This window comes from Protobothrops mucrosquamatus, unplaced genomic scaffold (genome assembly GCF_001527695.2).
Source record: "Protobothrops mucrosquamatus isolate PMUCROS unplaced genomic scaffold, P.Mucros_1.0 scaffold3550, whole genome shotgun sequence".
Taxonomy (NCBI): Eukaryota; Metazoa; Chordata; class Lepidosauria; order Squamata; family Viperidae; genus Protobothrops; species Protobothrops mucrosquamatus.
In genome coordinates this window covers 21,598-27,754 of record NW_015389517.1, presented here as the reverse complement: position 1 = coordinate 27,754, position 6,157 = coordinate 21,598, and positions in this window count along the sequence as shown.

The window sequence follows — 6,157 nt, the reverse complement described above, 5'->3', positions numbered from 1 at the left end:
GGCAGCGGAGAAAAAAAACAGCCAGGCGGACTGAGGCTTTTGCAAAGGGCCTTTCCAGGCCTGTCCCCCCCCCTGTTTAGAAAGTGTCCCCCCCTCCCAAAATGAATTATCTAGCGAGTAAGCGAGAAAATAAGGACTTGGGGCTGCAGGTTGCAATGTTTTCCTGGCTAGCGGTCATTCTTGACCGCTATTTCTCAACTTTGCCCATTTTAAGAGGGGTGGACTTCAACTCCCAGAATTCCCCAGCCAGCCATGCTTTAAGACGGGTGGACTTCAACAACTCTCAGAATTCCCCGGACAGCCATGCTTTAAGATGGGTGGACTTCAACTCCCAGAATTCCTCAGCCAGCGTGAGGGAACTATGACCCTTTTATGACTTGTGGACTTCAACTCCCAGAATTCCTCAGCCAGCGTGAGGGAACTATGACCCCTTGATGACTTGTGGACTACAACTCCCAGATTTCCTCAGCCAGCGTGAGGGAACTATGACCCTTTGATGACTTGTGGACTTCAACTCCCAGAATTCCTCAGCCAGCCTGAGGGAACTAGGACCCTTTGATGACTTGTGGACTTCAACTCCCAGAATTCCTCAGCCAGTGTGAGGGAACTATGACCCTTTGATGACTTGTGGACTTCAACTCCCAGAATTCCTCAGCCGGCCTGAGGGAACTATGGCCCTTTTGTGACTTGTGGACTTCAACTCCCAGAATTCCTCAGCCGGCATGAGGGAACTATGACCCTTTTATGACTTGTGGACTTCAACTCCCAGAATTCCTCAGTCAGCGTGCCTGGTTGAGGAATTCTGGGAGTTGAAGTCCACAAGTCATCAAAGGGCCAAGTTTGAAGACCCCTCCGCTAAATGAACTGCTGTAGACTGGGGACTCCCTAAATTAAGGATTCATTATTTATTAACCTATTAAATTTATATGTTGCCCATCTTGCTCTGCAAAAGGACTCTGGGCGGCTTTATTTATTTATCTATATATTTATTATATTCAGATGCAGCCATCAAAGGATGCTCAGCTGGGGTGCAGTGCATGCTGGGAGGGATGCTAAAAAAGGGCATCTGGTATTATTATTATTATTATTATTATTATTATTATTATTATTATTATTATTATTTATGTGGGAGGCACGGTTTCCTCAGTCATATATTGGACCATCTGAACAAGATTTGGGGACAAAAATGTGAATTTCCCCTTCATTCCGCAGATGGAGCCATTCAATATGGATGTTTAGAATTGACTAAAATTAAAATGTGTTCAAATGTAAAGCACATTCAAATTTAAAATATAACACAATTAACATGTATTAGAACTTATTATTTAGAATTTATTGAAATTTAGAATTTGTTAGAAGTAGTATTTCTTCTCAGGACCCCATGATAAACACAGACTTTTGTATATTCCCAGTTAGTATTTCTTTTTTTTTCTTTCTAAATTTGACTTTTTAATTTGGCGCCTCAAAATTTTCTAAATTTGGCTTTTCTTTGTAATTCTGAGGTATTATTTCCTGTTAGTTTGAGGGGTGGGGGTGAATCTGGACTGCAAATCTCCAGTTGCCCACTAGGAGGCAGCAAAGAGATTCCACCATCTTGTTTTGGACGCCCTCTTATGGTAGTTTTGCTTTCCTTCCCCATACATATTATCCAATTAGATGAACCGCAGGACATGATTGACAGGTTGGTTCCCGCCTCCCCTCGACCCCCGCTTCTCGTTGCCGCCGCGAGGTTGTACCGCAGAATGATTGACAATCGACGTAACTTTCCCCGCCCCTTCTTTCCGACCAACCGCCGCTCATTGTTTTTTTTTTCCCCATCCGCCCCGCCCTTCGTGATTTGCGCGCGAACTATTGTTCCTCCCTGTCACGCCCTCAACTGCTTCTCTCAGACTCGTCCGCCTGTCACTCATCAGAAACTATCCCCGCCCACCGCCCGCGGCAAAGCCGTTCCTTACAGGCCCGAGGCTCCGCCCTCCGCAGCAACGGTTGCCACGCGCAGCTCCTCCCCCGAAGCCTGTACCGTTGATCTGTTGCCCTGGAAACGTTGATGAGGGGGCGGAGTCCTGGGAGAGACCAAGCTGCTTTGGAGGGGGGACAGGTGCGAAGTTGGGACGGGTTGAAGGAGGAGGGGGGGGTGCGCACTTGGAAGAAGGGGCGAGGGGGGCAGGAGGGGGTGGGGAGGGGGCTGAAGCAGGGAGGGGGCGAGCAGAGGCTTCTGGGAAACCCTAAGGACAGGTAGAGTAGTGGTGACAGTTGCCTTCTGCAACCTGGCGCCCACCAGAGAGGCTGGGACTTCAGCTCCCACAATGCCTTGCAATGCTGCCTTGGTGCAGGGGTTTCTGGGAAATGCAGTCCCAGGGCACCAGCATGCTGTGTGGGTCACGGAGGAGATGGGGCCCAGGGTCCCAGGGCAGAGGATGATGGGAGAGGGATGTCTTGCATCCAGGAGAGGGATGGTGGGGGGAACCATGGCAGATGAGAGAGGGAAGAAGGAGGTGGGGGCTCCTCCCTTCTCTGCCCCTTCCCCACAATTAGTTGTGAATTCAACAGGTGTGTACATGGTGGGGCTGGCTTTGCACACCAGCTAAGTTGAAATATGGTTTGCCTTGGATGGGACTGCCCATTAGGGCAGGTTTTTTCAACCTTGGCCCCTTTAAGACGGGTGGACTTCAACTCCCAGAATTCCCCAGCCAGCAAGGCTGGCTGGGGAATTCTGGGAGTTGAAGTCCACCCGTCTTAAAGGGGCCAAGATTGAAAAACCCAGCATTAGGGTTTGCCAACCATCAGTATGAACTTAGATCAGGGATCTTCAAACTTGGCCCTTTCATGATGGGTGGACTTCAACTCCCAGAATTCATCAGCCAGCCACACTGACTGAGGAATTCTGGGAGTTGAAATCCACCCGTCATCAAAGGGCCAAGTTTGAAGACCCTTGACTTAGATAAAGGACTCATTCTTAGTCGACCAGGATTTAAAGAAATGGTGGCTTCGTCTAGAGTGGGAAGCCCCGCCGGGCACAGATTTGGGGTGATTCAAACCCGAGTCCCGGTTGGGTCCAGATCATACCGGGTGGCCTAAGCCGATGCTGTCGAAGAGAAAAAGGAAGCATCCTTTTATTGTTTATTATTCCTTCAGTTTCACAACGGCACCCAAAAAAAATATCAAAGATAAATTTGCAATTTGGAATAAATTTTACAAATGATAAATAACGTTTTTTTGTTAAAAAAAACCACAACAGCATTTTAGAGAGCTGAAGAACAGAGAGCGGGGCTCCCGTTTGCTTTCGGCTACGTTTACTAATTCCTGACCTCCATTGCAACACGGATGATGTCTTGCAGAATCCCGCGCTAAAAGATGAGCACCCGGCGACGTGGCACGGTTGGCGAGAAGAAAGGGAAACGCGGCGCCGGGCGCGCGACGTCGGTATCCGGACAGAAGGGTGAAGTGCCGGGCCCGCTGCTCAGCGACGATGACCTTGCTGGTATTTGTACAATCTGACTTAACCTGAATCAGAATAGAGGCGGAAGGGACCTGGGTGGTCATCTAGTCCAGCCCCCTGCTCAAGCAGGAGACCCTAGACCACTTCAGACAAATATGTAATGTGATCAGAATAGAGCTGGAAGGGACCTTGGAGGTCATCTAGTCCAACCCCCTGCTCAAGCAAGAAACGCTAGACCACTTTAGACAAATATATAATGTAATCAGAATAGAGCTGGAAGGGACCTTGGAGGTCATCTAGTCCAGCCCCCTGCTCAAGCAGGAGACCCTAGACCACTTTAGACAAATATATAATGTAATCAGAATAGAGCTGGAAGGGACCTTGGAGGTCATCTATTCTAGTCCACCCCCCTGCTCAAGCAGGAGACCCTATACCATTCCAGACAAATGCTTGTCCTATCTCTTCTTGAAACACCTCCAGTGATGGAGTACCCATAACTTCTGGTGGCCAGCTGTTCCACTGGTTAGTTGTTCTCACTGTCGGGAAATTTCTCTTTAATTCCAGGTTGCTTCTCTCCTTGATCAGTTTCCATCTGTAGCTTCTTGTCCTGCCTTCAGGGGCTTTGGAGAATAGCTTGACTCCCTCTTCTTTGGGGCAGCCCCTGAGATACTGGAATTCTCCTATCCTGTCCCCCCTCGTCCTTCTCTTCATTAAACTAGACATTCCCAATTCCTGCAACCGTTCCTTATATGTTTTAGCCTCCAGTCCCTTGATCATCTTTGTTGCTCTTCTCTGTACTCTTTCTAGAGTCTCAGCATCTTTTTTACATCGTGGTGACCAAAACCGGATGCAGTATTCCAAGTGTGGCCTTACCAAGGCCTTGTAAAGTGGTACTAATGCTTCACCTGATCTTGATTCTATCCCTCTGTTAATGCAGCCCAGCACTGTGTTGGCCTTTTTGGCTGCTGCAGCAGCACATGGCTGGCTCCTATTTAAGGGATCGTCCACTAGGATTCCGAGATCCCTCTCACAGTTGCTACTATTGAGCAAGGTACCCCCTATACTATCCCTGTGCATTTGGTTTTTCTTGCCTAAATGTAGAACCTGACTTTTTTTTCACCATTGAAAAATTGTCGTCCTGGGCCCGCACTCGTTCTGGACCCTTCCCTGAAATGAGGAGGGCGTTGAGAAAGTGAATTACGACCAGTTCTCGCACTGAACAGTCACTAAACGAATGGCTGCTCAGCCGAGGACTATCCGTGCTCTTTGGAGTAACCCGGGACGGGGGTCTTTGCATGCACCCCGGCGTTCGGGCCGCAGCCCCCTCGCGTGGATCGGGTCATCTCTGGCCAACAGATGCAGCTGAGCCCGACAGATGCGGCTTCCTGTTTAATTAGCCCCATCCTTTTGACGCCAGCCTTTGTGCCGTGAAAAAAAATAAAATAAAATAAGAAAGGCAACGGCATCTGTTGGAAATTAATGGGGTGATGCAGGTCAGGCTTTCTCCTCTTCTGCCCCCCCCCTTGGAGGGCTAGACTCAGCACCGGGAGGGGGTCTTTCCCTAGCCAGCCCCCTCCTCTTTATGTCTGCGGGGAACACGTGTGCATCAGATTCATCTCACCTGCGTGTTTCCACAGTAACTGGCCAGGATTTGCAAAGATGCCCTTGCGGTGCCAGCTCCTACTACTGGCACCGCCGCTGACGAATCCCGAACCTTGTTGCCATCTCTCTTTGCAACAGGTGGGGGAACCCACCTCGCCCCCTGAATCAGGAGTGCGCGCCGGGGAGCTGAAGCCACGGGGGAGGGGGGGGAGTTATAGCGCGCCGACAAGTGCCAGACGCTTGATTATGGAAGAGAGGGGTGCACGGATGAAAGCGCTGTGCTCGAGTCTCTGGTGATAATGCTGGGGTGGAGAGAGAGAGAGAGAGACAGAGAGAGAGAGAGAGAGAGAGAGAGAGAGAGAGAGAGAGAGAGAGAGAGAGAGAGAGGAGGGAAAAAGAAAGAGGGAGGGAGGGAGAGAGAAAGAGAAAGGGGGAGGGAGAGAGAAGGAAGAAGAGAGGAGAAAAGAAAGAAAAAGAAAAGAAAGAAAGAAAGAAAAAAGAAAGAAAGAAAACGGGAGAGAAGGAGACAGAGAGAGAGGAGGGAGAAAGAAAGACAGAGAGGGAGGGAGGGAGGGAGAGAGAAAGAGAAAGGGGGAGGGAGAGAAGGAGGAAGAGAGGAGAAAAAGAGAAAGAAAGAAAGAAAAAGAAAAAAGAAAGAAGGAGAGAGAAGGAGACAGAGAGAGAGGAGGGAGAAAGAAAGAGGGAGCGAGGGAGAAAAAAAGAGGGGGAGGGAGGGAGAAGGAAGAAGAGAGGAGAAAGAAAAAGAAAAAAGAAAGAGGGAGGGAGAGAGAAAAAGAAAGGGAGGAGGGAGAAAGAAAGAGAGGAAGGGAGGGAGGGAGAGAGAAAAAGAAAGAGGGGGAGGGAGAAGGAAGAGAGAAAGAAAAAGAAAGAAAGGGAGAGAGGGAGAAGGAGACAGAGAGAGGAGGGAGAAAGAAAGAGAGGGAGGGAAGGAAGGAGAGAGAAAAAGAAAGAAGGGAGGGAGAGAAGGAAGAAGAGAGGAGAAAAAGAAAAAGAAAGGGGGGAAAAGAAAGAAAGAAAGGAAAAAAGAAAAAGAAAGGAAAAAGAAAGAAAGAAAGGGAGACAGAGAGAAGGAGACAGAGAGAGGAGGGAGAAAGA